Source organism: Myotis davidii, unplaced genomic scaffold, assembly GCF_000327345.1.
Source record: "Myotis davidii unplaced genomic scaffold, ASM32734v1 scaffold866, whole genome shotgun sequence".
Lineage (NCBI taxonomy): Eukaryota > Metazoa > Chordata > Mammalia > Chiroptera > Vespertilionidae > Myotis > Myotis davidii.
Genome location: NW_006297145.1, coordinates 1,354,079 through 1,373,828, shown reverse-complemented (window position 1 = coordinate 1,373,828; position 19,750 = coordinate 1,354,079). Strand labels below are relative to the sequence as shown.

The window sequence follows — 19,750 nt, the reverse complement described above, 5'->3', positions numbered from 1 at the left end:
ACTTTTCTCTAACTTTAGAAGTCTGCTGTTCAACCCTTTTAAGACTGCTCATGGCCTTGTTAGTTGCTTTTCCAATAGCACAAAATTTCAGCACCGAGAAGGGTCCTTGGAGGCCACCATCTAGCCTACCCTGTTCATTTAAAATCTGAAGAAACTGAGATCTGGGAAAAGCAAGAGACCTGCCTAAGGCCATACTACTGAATCTGTTCCCTGCTGAGAACAACTATGGATTTTGGCTCTGGACCAGCACGATTCCCAGACATCATACGAAGCATGTGGTATAAGCTGATTGTGCCCAAGTTTGCCGAAGTTCCAATCTCTCTTCTGCCCAATACCTCTCTGTCTGTCTGTGAATCCACCTGTCTGTCTACCTATCACCAACCTCAGGGTTTCTCAACACTACTGCATTTGGGACTAGATAATTCCTTTCTGTGGCTTTTGCAGGAGATTTAGCAGCATCACTGGCCTCTACCCACTAGATGCTACTGGTGTAGCATCCCCCCATTTTAACAACCAAAAATATCTCTAGACATTGCCAAGTGTCTCCTAGGAGATAAAATCCACCCCTTCCCAGTTGAGAATCACTAATATTTATTTTTTATCTACTTCTATTTACATCATCATACACATACACACACACACACACACACACACACACACACAGTGGTTTCATTCTCTTAAAAACAACTGGAAAATGAGAGCTGTCTAGAGCAAACTAAGTCTAGAGTTTAATTCAGCACAACGTCATTATTAGAAGTTACAGAGTCCTTCATCTCCAAGATAGCGTAGATGCAGCTACTGGACTGTGGGTCTACCCCTGGGAGACCAGGCAGCCTGAGGAAACATCCAGCACAGTCACTCTGCTGAGACTGGGCATTTTCTGATGAAGACACTCACTGAGTCATCACTACTCACTGGTGGAAATAATGGGAACATTCCACCAAAGGGAAACGGTTAAAGACACTGCAGTGCCCTCATTCAATGGAGTGTCATGTGGCCATTACAAATGGCATCTTTAGAGAGATGGAAATAACCCAGAAATATGTGTGTGATGTTAAATGAGAAAAAGTGGGGTGGGAAGTAATTACGAAGATTGCCGCAACATGGAAAAATGTAGATAGCATAACACTCTGTGAAAAAAAAAGAACACAAAATTGCATTTATGCTATGATTTCAAATATGCACAAGTTAAAAATGCACGTCTGTGTATATCTGTGAACTGGAAGAGAGCATGGGAAAAATTTTACAAAATCGAATAACTCCAATGTTTGCTCAGAGTGCGTGGTTCAGAAACCATTGTCATTTCTGACTTTGGTATTGATATGTATAAACATATATTTTGTTTATGGACATGCATAATTTGAATGTAAGAAGAGTTCCTGGTGTTGGTGGGTGGAACATGAAGGAACAAGGAGTTCTTACAAACTCGCTTTCTCTTGCCTCTCTGGTGGCTTTCAAGCCAACCCATGTTTGGCTGTGCCAGCACAATGTGGTTACAAGGCTGAGGAGATATTTGCATGAACGAAGAGACAGAGAGGCAGGGGACGCTGAAACAAATCAGTGAACGGAGTTAATAAATCTGAATTCAAAACATGGCTCTGCCACTGACGTGTGTGACCTTGGATAAGACCCCACTCCCTCTCTAAATCTCAGTTTCTTCATTGGGAAACTGTTGTATTATTTTCTTCAGAGCATTTCTTAGTGGTTGACAAGAGATAAGGAATGCTCAAGAGTTTTGTAAATTTAAAAAGTGAAAAGTAAATTGTTCATCATTCCCATACCACCACCACCATCAGGATCACCATCACCACTAGTAACTGTATTCCTGTGCTAATCCAACTCCCTCCTGGAGACGTTTCTAATTCTCACCTAAGGGCATTAGGGCCTCCTTGTCCCATGGCCAAGTGGCTACTCCTGCCAATTCCTCCTCCGAGGAGTTTGCAAAGAAGATATTGAGGTGTGTAGTTCCATCCAGTCTAAGAATGTTCTTCAGTTCATTAACATCCAAGTACGCTCTGTAATAGAAAAAGAACCTTGGCTGTCATCACCATTCAAAAACGTGACTCTTCGCATAACAGGTACTGCTCATTCAGTAGAGCAACTATGTGTCAGGCACTTTGCTAAGCACTTTATAGACATCACCTCATTGACTTCTTTCAATACATATTGTAAGATAACTGATATGGCCCCATTTTATAGATAAGAAAATTATATCCCTAAGCGTGTAAGGCTTGATAAGGTTGCTCAGCTTACAAATAGCAGAGTTCAATTCAGAACTGAAATTTATCTAAGGTCCACATCTGTGTCCCTAAGGACTCAGCTATACTGACTAGTGACAGGGCCACACAATGTGAGTATGTACAGATCAAGAACACAGACCATGGAAGAGCGAACTTATTTTCTAGTCTTGGCTTCTTTCTCTTTCCTATTTCACTATGGACCTTGGACCATTCATTTGGTGTATACGGAGCTGTGCTAGGAAGCCTTCTTTGCATCTCTATATCAACCTTGCCAGGAGGCACTGTTACTTGGTTTTCAAGATAAGCAACATGTGGCCCAATGTTATTAAAGAGGTTGTCCAAAACTGCAGAACTGGGTTTCAGGGTCAATTCTGTCTAGCTTGGAAAACCATACTCCTTTGACTGGGGCATCATGCTGTCTCCTGTATCACACGATTCTGCATTCTGCAAGCCTCTATATCTTTGTCTGTACAATAGACTACAGAAGGATATTGTATTTGAGGTCGCTGCTTAGCCTGACATATCTGGAAAGTGAATTAACTCCCATTAATTCCCCATAGTACAACTGTCAACTCTTTAATACTTGGGACAAACACATGTTGGAGAGAGAAGGAAATGGTCTTTGGAGAGAAACTGGCACATCCTAGGTGCTCAGTATTAAGATGTCTTCCCTTGCAGAGGAAGACTCTCCCATCAAGACAGAAAGGCTAAAGCAGGGGATCAGCCACAGGAAAGTTATTCACACTCATCCCAGAACAGAGAGAGGCATCCTGCTCTCTGCTCACAGTGCCTCTTCTAGCTCCTATGTTATATTTGTCGTCATGTATTTTAGGGATCTTGTGAGCAGCTGATAATCACTTCTTGAGGAAGGCTGGAAATGAATCCAGTGATTCATTGATAAATAAATGAATAAAAACATAAATAAGTAAACAGGCAGGCAGCTGGTAGTAGGCAAGATAAAGTCCAGGAATAATGATATTTGATGTTTGTTAGCCTGACTTTACACGGATTATCTCCTTTCATCTACTTATTTATACCGAGGTGGGCAGCATTATCCCCATTTTCCAGAGGAGAAGATAGAGGCTTAAAGAACCTTCATATCTTGCTAAGGTCACACGGTCAGTTAAAAGTGTTTTCCTTTTTCACAATGTTGTCTCTCCTAGGGGGTTGGCACAGGGCCCGGCATGTAGAGCACATAATGATGGTTCCCTTGTCATGGAAGGGCCTTTCAATATGAGAGTAAAGTCCAAGCTCCCAGCATGGCCTGCAAGAACCCGTCTCCACTTTTGGCCTCATCTCTCTGTCCCCTCTCTTGAATCTCCAACTGTGCACTGGTATCACCCACCATGAAGCATCAGCCCCAGTGCCTTTACTCATGCCATTCCCTCTAACAGGGACTCTGATGAACAAATCCAAAGTACATTCTGGGACCTCTCCTCCAGGAAGAACTCCCTGATTTCCACATCACCCCCGCCCCCCTTCTTTACCATCTTTGTACTCATCCACCTCCTATTTGTAGGTACTCTAACACCATTCCAAATAATCACTACCCCTTTCTATATCTGCCACTCTTTGTGGCTCCCTGGAAGGCAGGGGATGCACCTTACTCATCTCTGTTTACTGAGTCCTCAGCACAGGACTTGACACCTGAGAAGCACTCAGTACATATGGTTGGATTTGAATTCACACTGGGAAAGAAAACAGCCAAAATATTTAGGTCACAGTCTGTTTCGGCACTTCCTTGCTATGAGACCCCCGTTTCCATATCAATACACTGGATGCTTCACAGAGCATTTCTGTGGGTCATGACCTTACACCTCAACTCTGATGGGAATAAGTGATGTCGAGACCTCGAGTGCCCTCCTGTCTACCCGCATCAAGAGTTCATAAAACCAAATACTCATGTAACCATAATCTTTACAGCTTTCCAAATAACTGGTTAACTTGAATTGTAGACACAGGCAGGGCCAGGAGAGGTTGCATCTACGTGGGCCTGAACATGGTTGAGGTGACCAATTTCAAAGACAACCACACAAGTTCAGATATTGACGCAAAGCCTTGCTATTGTGCCCTTTCCCTCCCAAGGTCCCATCCTCAGCTTCTTGGCCTGGAAACCTCATAAGGAGTTCAAACCAGGCTGTTCTGTGATCAAAGAAGGAAAACCAACACTTATTAAGCACTTGCTGTATGCCAGCTCCACATGCTGTTCCATCTCTGTGCACATGTGATGCCACAGAGTGGGCAAGATGGCTCCATCCCAAGCCAGAGCCCTGGCTATGAATCCAGCTCTTCCACTTGACATTTGGGTCAATTATCTTAACTGAGCAATTTATTTGACTCCCTGCACACCAGTTCCTTTATTCACAAAACACAAAAACAATAATAGTACCTATCTCATAGAGTTGTTCAGAGGATTTGGGACATTAAAAAGAAAGTGTAAAGGGTTTAGAATGCCTGGCATGTAGAAGTAAGTGTTCAGCTATTCTCATTATTTATCCCCATCTTATAGATGAAGTAACAGGGGTTTGGAGGTCACAGAGTGACAAGGCCAAGGGCAACACTAGATGTGGCCAACACTTCCCACAGCCTCGCGCGGGCCACGGTGGAGAGGGAAGCAGTGTGTGGGAGGAGAATGAAAACACAGAGAAGCTGAGGTTTTCTTGGCTCAGCCCTTTCCACATTATTTATTATTTTATAATTGATTTGTCCACTTCCATCAAGTGTTCTCTCTGGCAGAGAACACAAATGTTATTAGAGAAAGTCACCTCTTTGCCCCATGGCTCTAGGCTGAGAAAGCTTCAGAGAGAGACGGGGGATAGAGGGTAGGGCCAGGGGAGACATTTTAATTGGTTGTTTATTCAGTTGTAATTGCAGAAGCAATCTTTTTAGGGGGTGGCATTCATTCTGGCCCAAGGCAGAGATGTGGGATGTTGGAGTTATTCCCTTGCTTGTCTGTGGGTTTTCTTTTTTTCATACTTTGAGAAGCCTCTGTTTCCCAAAAGAGAAAGAACCTACAGTAGCCATCCTGGCTCCTAGCCTCATTAGCCTCTCTTCTCTCCATCTCTTTTGGGAGGACACACCCAAAGGAAAAGAGCTCTGGGGCTGAAAGTCTTCCTCTACTTGCTAAGGTCTTCCCACCAATTCAGAGCCTTGCTGGGTGTCTCCCAAAAGCATCAGGGAAAAAACTTGGGGACAGGAGTTCATGTGGGTATCTACCTGCTTCCTCCCATCTCTTTAAGATACTGTGTATTCCTTTCAGTCAATGGGTGGAGGAGAAATCACAGAACGTCAAATTGAGCAGGACCACGAGAGTCTACAGGGACTGAGGATGAGAAAAGGACAAGGACCTGCTCAAGGCCACATACCTTTCCATGTTGCCACTGTGGGAAGGTTGGCCCTGAGTATATAAGATAACTTGGTAAATTTTTTTTAAATCATCATTAGCCCAGAAAAAAAATCAATCCAAATACAAAAACCCTGTGTGTTTGTTAATTTATAAGACAATACTATTCAAGTCGGATGGCCAGAGCTATGTCCATGGCTGCTTTACTTCTCTGAGTCTCAGTCAGCGCCCAGGGATGCAGTAGCATTAAAGAAGGCAGCTCAGCACAGTCCTGGATGGCACTCCCCTCCAAGTTCTGGTTTCCTATTTTCTGCTCCTGGGCAACACCTGAACTGACAGTCGGCCTCTGGGTGGCTCCCTCACTCTCAGCTTTCAGTGTCACAGCCCCACCATCCAACCTTTTTCTTCCTCCCACACCCTCCCACTCAAGTTCTCATTATTTCCTCACCTCAGAACCTCTGGTTTTCCCCAAGTATGCCCATTCCCTGAGCATGTCCACCATTTACCTTCCTCTGCCCCACAATCTTTTTTCCGGAGTCTCAGCTTTCCAAAACCCAAGCTTCCACGCTAAGTTCAGTGTACAGGTGATGTGCTCCATGGACCCACTAAGGACCACACACCTGTAACATGGAATAATGCTGTCCACCTAACGGCCTTGTCCGAAGGACTAGAGGCACAGCGGAGGAAGTTCCTCGCACAGGGCCTGTCCCATAGAAGGCAGTAATTAGTTAACCTTGGCTATTTTCATTGCATCGTTATTATTATTCCAGTGATAATTATTAGCAACACCAAAATCGTCATCATCATCTCTAGCTGCAAAAGATGCCCCCCTTCACAGAGCCCCCCCCCCCACTTTGGATTCTGGTGATTCTATTATCAACCTCCTTTGTGTTATCTTCACAGTGTGAGCACCTGTCTTCCCCACCAGGCTATGAGCATCAAGCAGGTGGAGCCAAATCTTTATCCCCTCTGTGTCTCCTAAACTTTCCCTTCCAAAGAGACAGAGAGAGTGTGCTACCAATGATTGTCAGTTATTGAGTACCTCTCTTAAATTGCATAATCTCAAAACAGGAGGAGAGGCCCAAGGCTCAGGAAAATGCACCAACTTGCCCAAGGGTCACAGAAGGGTCTGAGGACAAGCCTCTATTTGCTAGGCTGGGTGGCAGCACCAATGGGTGAAGTCATCCTTTCCTGTGGGGGGCGGGATGGGGACACAGGTCCCTGCAGGAGAGCATGGCTTGGGAAGTTGGGCATGGGAGGGAGTGCGGCCTCCTGCAGAACCTGCGTTGCCTGAACTCTGGGCCTGTTGCTGCCACACTCTGAGGCCCAGTCTGTAGCGCAGGCTCACCATCTGCTCTGTGAGCCCGTGAGTTAGCTCCGTGCTTTTCAAATCCCAGTCTGAAGAAGGCTGAACCCACATGAACCAGATGCACGTCTAAAGGAAAAATGCTTCCGAGTCAAATGGGTTTAGGACATGCTCTGTTAAACAAGGCTAAATACATATATTTCTTAATTGCAAGAATTTGCAGAGCCTTTAATATGCAAAATGAAGAGTCGGTCAGATGGTGTATGAGGTGTTCCCAAACATATTGGACCATAATCCCTTCCCCCACTCCACCCCACCCATGCCTTTACCCCAAACCCAAATAATAGCATAACCAAGACAGTTTAGGAAATGTTGAGCTAAATTGGAAAGTCCCTCCTAACTTGGATCCTCCCCCTGGCCCTCTCAAGAGAGGTGCCTCCTTTCTTCCCACACAGCTGTGCACCTGAACCTCACTGGGAAGGTTGCAGGTCCCCTGGAATGTCGGTTTCAAGGGGCCTAGCCCACAGTGCCAAGGCACCCAGACTGTACCCCTCTGCCAGAGCTGCATTTCAAAGCCATGAGAGCAGTTCTGGAGGGAGATCAAAGCTCTCTCAACTCAACTGTCATTAGAATATTTTCTTTATGCATCTCATTCACTGGTGAGTGCCAACAACATATTTCCTAAATGCACTGGCTGAGATGGTACAACTCAGTAATAATCTCAATGAGAGAGCTGTCAGGGCCTGTTTGGCTGAAAGAGAAGCAAAAGGGAACTACATTCAGAATACAGAACAACAACAAATCCCTCAAATGAATCACGGGAAACTCGAGTTTTTCCAAGTCTGGAAACATAACACACGGGCTCTCCCATTTTAAAGATGGTTGGTCAGTGGTATGGCTCACAGGGAACCAGGTCAAGACGGACCCATCTCAGGTTCTATTCCCACTAAAAGCAAACTGACATCCCTGCTGCAGAAGAGAGAGCCGCCAAGGAGACCTTTGAGAAGTGCCATGCCACGGGGCTGTCCCCTGGGCACTTGATCAGTGCAGGCGGGTTACAGGAATGGTGCCGGCCATGTGCGGATGCCCTCAGTTGACTGAGAGTGGGAGACTTCCAAGCTGGAGGCTGGGGACAGTTCTTTCAGGTTAAAGGAAAAAGCAGCAGATTGCTAGAGATAAAGCCACACCTTAAGAGAGAGAGACGGACAAGGGTTCAAAAATGCCCCCTCTCTTACTTAAGGGACAGTGTGGCCTTAGAGAAGGGACTCAACTCTCTTGAACCATAATTTTCTCATCTATAAAATAGTGATGCTCACATTTTATAAAATATAAAAACTCAAGGAAGCAATACATACGAAAGTACCTAGAAGGGTGCCTACCCCATGGAGAGGCCCCATGATGCCCAATTCTATTTTTAGCTCACTCAAGGAGCTAGAGAGAATAGGCCTTCGCCCCCAAGGCCTGTGGTGTCCTTTCCTCAGTGAACCCTGGTTCCTATCACTGGACCGATGTGTTTATCTTCCTCGCAGGCAGGTGCCCTGTTTCTATAGCTAACAGAATGAGTCTTGTGAACATTGCCTATTTCCAAAACCTGATGCAGCCTGTCATTTCCAGGGAGGATCTCAAGTCCATGACCCACTCCTCCACTTTCAGAACACACTAGGCCATTTGAAAGTGATTATCAAACGTAAAGATCAAAGCCACTCGAGACAAGTCATTAAAGCAAGATAAACCTCAGAATGTTTATTGCATCCATATCCCTCATTCCAAATTACAAGCTTTCTCCAAGCGGTGACCAGTTCTAAAACCTGGATTTTGTACTTTTATCCCAAGGGCCCTAATGATTTGGACTTTATTCTCCTGCTTACTTTCATTGTCAGAAATGTTTTAATATGCCTCTCTAGTCTGTAAGGAGAGGCAAAGGGGATGGGGGCAATGCGTGGAGAGTTTATTAAATTCTAGGAATTCTGAATAATTGGTTTCCAAAATAATAGCTTTTTTTGTAGAAGCTTGACACATAGTCTAAAAAAAATGTAACAGCACCAATCCAAGATCATTTGAAAGCACAGCTAGTGTTGCTCAGTGGTTCAGTGTCGACCTATGAACCAGGAGGTCATGGTTCGATTCCTGGTCAAGGCACATGCCCGGATTGTGGGCTCAATCCCTCATACGGGGTGTACAGGAGGAAGCCAATCAATGATTCTCTCTCATCATTGATGTTTCTCTCTCTTCCTCTCCCTTCCCCTCTGAAATCAATAAAAACATATTAAATTTAAAAAACACACAAAAAAGAGCAATTGAGAAAATGATTATTCTTTTATTTATTTATTGAATTTCTCATGGTTTCATTATTCTCTTCCTCCTTCCTGCCTCCCTCCTTTCCTGTGAGCCTTCCTTTCCTCCTTCCTACCAGGTCCCTTCCTCCCTGCACATCATTCATTTAGTCTTTTCCTCTTTCCTTCACCAGAATTTACTGAGATGCTACCAAATACCATGCTTTAAGGTAGAATCTGGGCATACAAATTCCACATCGCAGAGTCAGCAGTTTTATGAACGAAGCGAGACAAATCAGATGATCACAACATAATGTGATAATACTAATAAAAACTACCATTTGGGGAGTTGACTACACCCCGGAACTGCTAAAGTACTTTTTTACATTATTTATTTGAAGCATTATAAGACCTCTATGTATTAGGTCTGGATATTCCCAGTTTATAAAGGAAGAACAGGGCTCAGTGAGGTGACACCATTTTTCCAAAGTCCCTGCTCCCACTCACAGATGTCAGAGGTGGGATGTGACCCCTGTTTGTGGCTATGACGGGCCATATCCTTTACTGTGAGTCTCTTATCTTCTGTATGCTACAGCAGAAGGGGTGCCGAACAGGATGGAAGCACAGAGCAATGACTCCCCTCTGAAGGTGGGTAAGATACCAGTGAGGTTTTCACATGGAAAATAAATACTGATTGGAGGTCCAACTGAGTGTGGGGGACCAGGAAAAGGGCTGAAGCTCCAGAAGCCAAGAGGCATGCAAGAGTGTGAGGAGAGTGAGGTTCTGCAAGTCCTCTGTGGTGGCTGCAAAGTTGGGGACATGGGAGCAACTCTCTAAGATGAGGCCATAGGCACCAGCAAGGGCCACATCGGGAAGGTTTTTGTACAGCAGGTCATGGAGGATGGAGTATCCAGAAAGCTCTAAGCAGACCCTGGCAGATGTTATAAAGATAAAAACGACCTGGTTCATGTTTCCCAAACAGCTTTCTTTCCTTTCTGGGGGAACATGGAAGGTGGACTGGAGGAGAGAAGAAATGGAGAAGTAGGAATTGGCAGTGGCTTGTGGAGATACCCTGAGAACATCGAAGTAGGAGTAGGAGAGTTTACGCATGGGGGACAATTCAATGCTGAGTGGGGGTGCGAGGGACGTGAATGAGGGTCTGGGTTCTGACTCGGTCCACTGGACACTTCGCCTTACCGGTCTCAGATTCTATACATCAATGCTCTCCTGCCCCACTGCTGGCCTTGTAGGAGTATTGTCTCTCGGGGTTGTGCCCTCTGCTGAGTCAAATGGGAACATCGCTGTCTGTGGCTCACTGCGGGGCACGATCATGCCAAGCCCAGGACTTGGGTGGGATCAGAATCTTGAGGATTCGGTTGGGAGGAGAGGAAGGTACTGGCTCTTAGACCTCTAGATCATTTTTAGAAATTGAAGTGGAAGTAGCAATTTTTAACTTTCCCCCCCCCCCCCCCCCACACACACACCAGAATGTATGATATCTCTTGTAGAATAAAATAAAGGATACTGGAGTGGCCCTCCAAAGAAAAGAATAAAATTATCTTGGAATAAAGGACACTCATTTAAAATTAACACCTTTCACTAGGAACTATTCAGCTCCTATTTTTCTCATTTGCCTTTTTGGAAGTGGTTTCTGGAGAGGCTGAGCAGAAGGCAGAGCGTCAGAACACCTGGTTCCTGGCAAGCTTGGTGACACCCCTTGGTGAACATGACTCAGACTGGAAGTGACTTTGACCCCAAACAAGTCAAGTACCCATTTGCTGTGTTTCCTCAGCACCTTGAACCTCTCCATAAAGCATAGATCCAATGAGCTACTGACCTAGCTACATACAGGGAATTCCATGAGGGTAGAATCACACCTATCTTGTGAAGTGTTCATTGCTGTACTCCAGCTCGTAGCACTGTACCTGCACATAGTAGGTGCACATACACGCAGAGTGAAGTGATCCGCCACTTCCTAAGATCTCTGCATGGGATACCATAATCTTTGTTTTACAGCCTCAGGTTCTCAGAATTTACTTATTTTCAAGGAAACCATTAAGCAATAAGAATACCCTGATAAGTAAGAAGAAGCAACAACTGAAGTGGGGTGGTGTATTGAAAGTACCAGAACAGCCATGTGATGATCTCACGTCAAATTATTGCTTGCACAACAGTTCCAGGGCCCTCAACTGCCTCTTCTCACCACCTCACTTGCCTCTTGGAGGATCAAAACCACAGTTGATAAACCATACACTGACCACAGTGAGCAGAATACACACACAGCTCACCGACAGCCCTGTGGTTTGTCTTGCACTTGGAGCACAATTAAATTAAGACAAATCACCTCTCTTTCATAAGCAGTGGCAGCCGCAATGTTCTAGGTAGAATGTGTAGTTTGGCTCTACTTGTTAGCCATGAAAACCATGGAACAGATGTGAAGAGTGACTGAACAATATTATGTTTGGGAAGAATGGAGCAAGAATTACAACATCATCATCAATATGGCAACCGCTAGATTTTCAGTCTGCACCGTGGCCCCATACCAATCACCTAACCTTAGGCAAATTATAGAATGATCTAAAGTTAGAGCTACATAGTCCTTACAGTAAATGTAGACCTCTCTGGATGACCTCGAACAAGTCTAGGAACTTCCCTAAATTTGGGTTTCTCCCGGGGTTAGAAAAGAGATAGGTCTCATGGGGTCTTGTGACAGTCAGAGCTTGAGTATGGGGAAATGATGCTGGGAAAAGCATGACACTATAGGTCAGGCTGTCGAAAGGAGAATTAAATTTGAACTGATTTTTGGAACAAGTATGCCACATTCAGGGCCTGAGGGCCGCGAGTAAGTAAAGGAGCGGGTACACAGACTGCCTGAGGTGGGGTATCATCATTAGGCCACCGCTGGCACTTGAGTCAAAGGAGTAGGATTTTTTTTAACTTGTCACAGAGCATATTTGTTCCTTCATTGCTATTCTGAACATATTACACTCCATTAAGATATAGGAGCTGGCAAAACCCTGGGAGGCAAGACCATCTCTTACCTCCCTGGATGTCCCCAGTGTCAGTGCCTGGAATTATTGGTATCTTTTCAATATTAAGCTCCCCCACAAGCCTGGAACCAGGATGACAGTGTCTGATTTGAAAATGTCTGTACAGGAAGAGATCTGGGAAATATTCTACCCAAATCTACCCATTTTACAGATGAAGAATTGGGAGTAAAAGAAGTAAGATACTCCCTGATGGCTAGGAAGTTACTGGCAACATCTAGTCATTTCCTTCCTAAGGTATTGCCAAGCCACAGGCAGACTGGGTTTTTTGTTGGTAGCACGAATTCTCAGGAAAAGAGCTCTCTCTTGTGTCTCTCTTCCACCCTCTGTATGATTCTGAGATGCTTCATGCTTTTTGGAGTTATAGTCACCCTTGTCCTCTGTGGCCATAAAAATAGGTCAGTAATCAGAAGTCAAGCTCAAGGCTAAGAGCTGCGGCTGGCTGACTGAACCCAGGAAAGGCTGCGATCACAAACATCAGAAGCTTGAAATGGAGGCAATAGTGCCCGTACCTCCACCCTTCACCACCAGACCACCCAAACAATCTCTAGAACAGGGCAAAACATAAGAGAAGCAGAGAGGGAAGGAGACAGAAAAGGCCCCGCCAAACAATGGGGAAATAGAAGCTGTTTGACTTGCGCCAACAAACCTGTAAGCAACACCCCCTGCTGTGCAAACACTAGTTTTATGTTTTCAGAAAGTGAGTGTGGGGGTGTGGGGATTCTCTCAGGAGGTGGACAATAAGCCAATGATGAGTTTTGAAGATAAGCTGAGCTGTGATCCATGTAGGGACATGTGGTTCATGCACATAAAAGGTCCTGCTGTCTGTCCTTTCAATCCTCCCTCACACCCCCTCTGCTTTGTTCCCAACCTGGGAGGGCATGTGACTGAGCACTGAGGCTGTCATGAGTGGTCACTGTCACCAGTGGATGTAGAGAGGAAAATGAGAGTGCTGACTATGCCCGACCCAGATGGAAAAACCCCACTGCCTCCCACCGAGGCCCTCAAAGGGGCACCCAGTGCTCCCATACATCCAGGAGCCAGACGTGGACACACACATCAAGGAAAGGGGTGAAAGGGGAGCCACCTCAGATCCCCGCAAGTTGGGGGCCTCCCTGGCGAGTTCCCAAAAAAGGGTTCCAACTTGCATCAGTAACTGAGAGACAGAGTGTGCAGCAGCAAGAGCCCCGGCCAGGAGATGGCTCACTCCACCCCTTCCCTGCTCAGTGTGGGCCTGAGGGGGTTAGGGCATCTCCCCACCCCTAGGCCCCCCCCTTCCGTAGGACAAGCGTGAATTACTCAGCCAGCTCCTTCCTCAGATCCCAGCCATGCGTTTGCCTTTTGTTAGAAAGACATTAACTTGTGTGGTGTGCTGATTATCTCTTGAGAAAATAGATACATTAGCCTTTAATATGTGCAGAGCTTCCGGGATAAAGAAATGCTTTCAAAAAATGGAATTTGCGAGGACCCAGAATAAAAGGGGCCCTTGGTGGTAAAGAGTGACCAGGTTGTCTCCAAGTTCCTTGCCAGTCTCAAGGCTCTGGTGAGGAGCTCAGGATTAAGGGGGGCTGGAGATGAAGAGACATGTATGTAAGAGGTCAGAAGATTTCCTGGAGATGGAAAATCCCCAAACTAACCAGCACTGCTATTTTGAGAGTTCGCTAAGGACTGTATATTATTTCACTGAATCCTCCAAACCAGTGGTTCTCAACCTTCCTAATGCCGCGACCCTTTAATACAGTTCTTCATGTTGTGGTGACCCCCAATTTCATTGTTACAAATTGGACATAATTAAAGCATAGTGATTAATCACAAAAAAATATGTAATTATACATGTGTTTTCTGATGGTCTTAGGTGACCCCTGTGAAAGGGTTGTTCAACCCCCAAAGGGGTCGCGACCCACAGGTTGAGAACCGCTGCTCTAAACCTTCACATGTGTTACTATCATCCCAATTTTTACAGGAGGCTACTGAGTCTTCGATAAAGGAAGAGACTTGTTCAATGTCATAGGAATGTTAAGGGAGCTGGTTCCAATATGCTCTGTCTCTGAAACCAGTAGTCTTATGGATTTGCTAGATGACCGGTCCTCTGAAGCTTCTCACTGGTCACTGTGCTGAGCTCCTTATTAACCTCAATTTAGGGGCCACGTGCAGTTCTTCTGTTGCTTTCCATTCACCCCTCTATTCTGCTCTCAAAGACCAAGGTCACAGGCACACCAGGGTCACAGATGGGACCTGTGAGCAAAGGTGCACTTTGTTCAGAAGACTGAAGGGAGCCCAGACCGAACCAAAGAAAACAAGACCATGTGCATCAGTGGCCTGGGCCTGTGTGTTTGGACCAGGCAGGTATGGGGGCTGGAGATGGCTGGAAAATCTAGGAACTTCAACCAAATTGGAATGTCAACCCATTCTAACCAATCCCCCAACAGTGCCTGGGATTAGTCCATGCAGAAATGCATCCCCTAACATAGTTAGACATTTGGGTCGGTTTCAAGATAAACTAGTGTGCAAGCCTAATGAGATCGATATAACTTTTGTGGTCTTTATTTTAAAATGTCAGTTCTGTGGACAGTCCTAAAAACAAAAAACAAATAGTATTTTAAGAATGAAAGTAATCTGGGCACATGCCCTCAGTGTGTGTAGTGGTTCCATTTAGGCGTGTTTTATGAAGCTGCTGGACAGCATCTCCAAGAAAAACAATGCTGACGAGAGATCCATGTGTGCAATCCAGAAGGGAGGAAGGTTGCGCCAGCACCTACTATGCGCCAGATGCTGCGCCAGGCGCTTCACACAAAGGGCTGCATTTAAGTTTCCTGACATGTCCCAGGAGAGCCACTCTCACCCACTTTTAGAGATGACAAGCCAGCGACTCTCCCTGAGAAATGGGCCGAGGTCAGGCTGTGGATTGAGAGTGGGAGCAAGATTCAAACCCTGATCAGTCTCCAGCATGCATCCTTTTTCCCCTCCACCAAGCCTGACTCCTGTTATTGCTTTAATGAATATTAGTCATGTTAAATAAACTCTGATATTCTGATTATAAAATTCCAAGCCATTTCTCTTACATGATTTCTGGAAAAGAATGAAAAAAAAGTAGCTGAAAAAATAACCAGGGCCTTTTTCATCTGTATGCTGGTCAACTGCCCAGAACTCTTTGTGGGATATTATTTTATGTGACCCTCAAGGCAATTGTGCCATCCAGGCGGACAGATATTGTTATCATTCCCTTTTGACAGAGGTGAAAACGGAGGCACGAGGAGATTGAGAGACCTACCCAAGATTGCATAGCTAAGGAGCTGCCGAGCCAGGCCTAGAATCTATCTCCCCTCAATTCTTCCTGCATCCTGTAACAGTAAGGTTCTCCGGGCTCTACTACCTGAAGAACAAATCATGGTATCTACCTATCTGCAGTCCCTCCCCACACCTTCCTGCCTCGATCTCTTTGCTCTCCCCCACCTCTTTTTATTTATTTAATCCTCACGGAGGATATTTTTCCATTGATTTTTAGAGAGAGTGAAAGGAGGGGGAGAGACAGAGAGAGAAAAACATCGGTGTGAGAGACACACCGATCAGCACACCCAAGATAGAGCCTGCAACTGAGGTATGTGACCTTGACTGGAATCGAACCCGGGCCCTTCCGTCTATGGACCAGCAGTCTACCCACTGAGCCAAACTGGCCAGGACTCACCCACCTCCTCTATAGCACTACAAAGCCAACTAGATGCTTCTCCACCAGAAAACTTTCCAAAGTTCTCCAAACCACAGGGAGCCTGTCTTTTCTCAGGGCGCACGTAAGCCTTATCGTCTGTGCGGTTCATCTGGAAATTAATCATCTGCCGCCTGGCCATGTCTGGAGTGATGGTAACAAAGGTCATTAAACCACAGCTTACGAGCGTCTTCAGGACAGAGATTACATCGTGGCTCCCCGGGGCATTTATCACAGCGCCCTGTTTACTCAAGTGTCTTAACAAAATACGGATGATGGTAAGAACATGACCATTCCAAATAGAATTTTTCCTAGTTTCAGATTGCCAGCTTCTAAGACACCAGGACAATGCAGGGGGGTGAAGTGCCTGGGGACCTGGAGACAAAACTCGGGGTCTTGCTCTCAACTCAGCTGCACTCTCTCCGTGAGGCTGGGTCAGTGCCGCACCTCTGGCTACTCAGTCTCCTCGTTATAGCAAGAGGGGGCTGGATCTTCAGCTTGAGAGCCCCTGGTTCCATGCAACTTTTCCAGATTTGGAAAGAACTTGGAGGAAGGAAGTATATGTCCCATGCAGTCATCCCAGCAAAAAAGAGACCCAGTGAGTGAAGACGAAACATTGAATGGCAGGGGGAGAGGCTGGGGGGTCTACAGATACCAGCAGAGGGGTCAAGGAGGCTGCCTCACCTGGTCAGCATGGCTCAGTGGTTCAGTGGTTGAGTATCAACCGATGAACCAAGAGGTTATGGTTCGATTCCTGGTCAGGGCACATGCCCGGGTTGCAGGTTCAATCCCTAGGGTAGGGTGTGCAGGAGGCAGTTGATCAATGAGTCTCTGTCATCATTGATGTTTCTATGAGAAAACATAATGTTTCCCTACAAGCCCCCAGTATATAAGGGAAACCCCTTTTTTCCTCTGTGTCCAATTCCACATGAAAACATACTCATGGACAAAGGTGAAGTTCACCTGATGGAGTCAGAGCCTGCAGACTGGAGGGGTTCCACCAGGAATGTGATGGATTTGGTGCAATATCCTCTCGCATTGGGATGCCTACAGCCCAAATTGTCACCTGACCTGTGATTTCCTGCTACTGGGGATTTCTATTAACACCCGGGTTTTCCATTTTATTTGTTAAAAGGCATGTGAAGTGCATTCTAACTCGTTTGTGGACATTTCTAGTGGCTGCAGATGAAGCTCTACCCTCCTGGCTCATGTCCACCACAGCAGAGAATGCCAAGGTTCACCAGAATGTTTTTCTCTAACTGCCGAGTCTGAGAGGAAGACTTCTTCTGCTCACACATACTGCTCCTCCTGGCCAACGTGGGATCCTTCTCTCACACCAGTGATTTCAATGGCACCTTTACCTGCCTGTCTCACCCAGTAGATCAGTGGTCGCCAACTGGTGGTCTGTGAGGTCCGAAAGGTTGGTGACCGCTGCACTAGATGCTGAGCTCCAAAAGGGCAGGGGTGGGACGGGACGGGCACAAAAGGGACGTTCAACAACTATCTATTGAGAAAAGAGAAGAAGGGCGGGGAGGAAGGAAAGAAATAAAAAGAAAATGAAGGAAGAAAAAAAGGAAAGAAGGACATAAAGTAAGGAAATGACGCGAGGAGGAAGGGCTTAGTGTGATAGTAGAGTTTTCCCCGAGAAGAGCCCTTCTCTGCTTATGGCCTGGACCTGAGCCACACTGCATGACTTCTTATTCTCCAAGTCCTTCCTCATCAACTTCTCCCCTCCCCCTTGCTTATGCTGTACCTTCCGCATGGGCTGGCCTTCCCTGTGTTCTGGACGTGTTCTGTCCACTCATCCACATCCTCTCCCCTACCTCTCCACCTTGCCCTGCGCCCTTGCGAGGCTGGCCTCTCTCAGTTGCATAAACAGATTCCTTTGCCTTGTGATCCCCAGTCTGGTTCCCCAACGGAAAGCACTGGCTGGAGACTGGAAGGCACAGGAAAACAACATGAAGAATGCCTGATTTCTGAGCTGTATTCCGATGCCCTTCTGGCCAGAGTGCAGCAGGCTGGCACTCCTCTCTACCCAGAGTCACAGCTGCTGCCAGAAAGCCTTCTCCACTCAGCCACTCTCTTTAGGTTCCAGAGCTGCTCCTCCTCCTAACCCTCCAGGCCAAGGATGGAAATAGCTCCCCAATGTTACAGCCCTGGCCTTGTTGGTTGTCCTACACTGTTGTAAGTAACCGATACTGTTGTAAATAGCCTCTCCTTCAAAATAGCTCCTCCTTCAACTCTCCTGAATTATTCTGTTTGAATGTGCCATCTGGTTCCTGCCAGGACCCTCTGACTGATGCAGACTGCATCTCTACCTCTCAGCGTGCTGCCTGGTGCCTGCTCAAATCAGGCCTGCTCTACTAACTTGCCTTGTTTTCTCGAGACAGAATCAATCTCTGCTTCTCGGGTCTCCTGCCACTGTCTGCCACTAAAACCACAGCTCAGAATGTCTTAGGTTTGAAAATGACTCCCCCAATAAAGTGGCGGCCCTTCAATGGTGAGGAATATGCCTCCATTGCTGCCAGCGTCGCTAGTGAATAGCAGAGAGGCTGGCAAAGGGAGACATGCCCAATAAATGCCTGTTTAGAGGATAGAAACACTCACCATGTGGTTCCCTAAAATGACTTGGAATAAGATATAAGCATAAAGTTGGGCTGTGTAGTACTCAACCCCAAGACCATCAAGGCCACCTTCTCCACCATTTGCCATATCCCTGGCTATAGCCTCCGTGTGCATGCCTCAGGTGATGGGGAGCTCACTCACCTGTAGAGAATTACTCCCCTGGAAGGAACATTCTCATAAGAAAAGGCCTTGCCTGTTACTCAGTTCAACACTGCCTCCTGTGATTGAAACACTCCGGTACCAGCCATGGCTTAGAAACCATATGGAATAATTATGCGCCATTTTCCATGGAACATGGCTTCTGATACTTGAAGTGCATGTCATAGGCCTGTGGTCCTTGTGAAAATTTTCTTATCCAAACATCTTCAAATGGTTACATGACATGGCTCCTGGCCCCCTCACTGTCCCAGTCCCCTTCTTTGTGCTCATCCTCAGGTGGCTGTGCTTATCATGGCCTCTTAATAAGAAAACTCGCTGCTGGTGTAGCTCAAGGAAACCCAAGACCATTATTCAGTCCTCCTCCAAACCCACTCTCTCAGCACTTAGTAATCCCAAGCTCTCTAGAGCAGTTGGGAAGAAGAGAGTGAGAACAGAAGGCAAGGAGCAGGTCTCTGTGGCCTGCAGGGGTGTTTGGGCAGCGCTGGGGAGCTGTGCATTGAAGACAACCAGGATGCAGGGATCTACAGCCCCCTTAACCACCGCGTGACCACTAAGAGGCCATGTGAGCTTTGGCCTTCAGTTCCCTCTATAGAGGATGTTTCTGAGTCTGCAGCCCCAGATCTGCTAGGGCTGGATGCTCTCCTGTAACACAGGGACCCAAGGACTATTAGATAACAAGTGTGTTTAAATGTGTTGAAAGACATTGTACTTCTCTGATGGAGTCTGCCAATCTGCCCAGCTGCATTATGGGTGGATCTTATTTTACTCAGGAGAATCGCTACATAAATTGTCACAATGATGAAATTTCATTGGGGCTACTCAGATTAGGCAATGGGCCAACTATTTCTCACCAGTCTATTGCACAGTGAGTACAGAAATGGGGAGTGAGCCCTTAGATACATGTACAGAACTCAGACGCTGCTTCACCATGCTTCTGGTATTTCATTTTATATCAATTCACTTTTGCTGTATATTACAAAGGTACTGTTTTGTAGCATATAGAAAAAACAAAACCTGGCCCTTCACCATAGATTGAGAAGAAGCAATTGAAATA

The 19,750-nt window shown here is 46.1% G+C and overlaps 1 protein-coding gene across 1 annotated transcript in view; it reads right to left on the bottom strand.

The window, feature by feature from the left end:
- PAPPA (pregnancy-associated plasma protein A, pappalysin 1) overlaps window positions 1–19,750 on the bottom strand; it is a 181,963-nt gene that overhangs the window by 158,345 nt on the left and 3,868 nt on the right. Inside the window, exon 2 of the mRNA XM_015569900.1 lies at window positions 1,870–2,015. The gene's annotated coding sequence lies outside the window, so the exon portion shown is untranslated. The remainder of the gene's footprint in view (window positions 1–1,869; window positions 2,016–19,750) is intronic.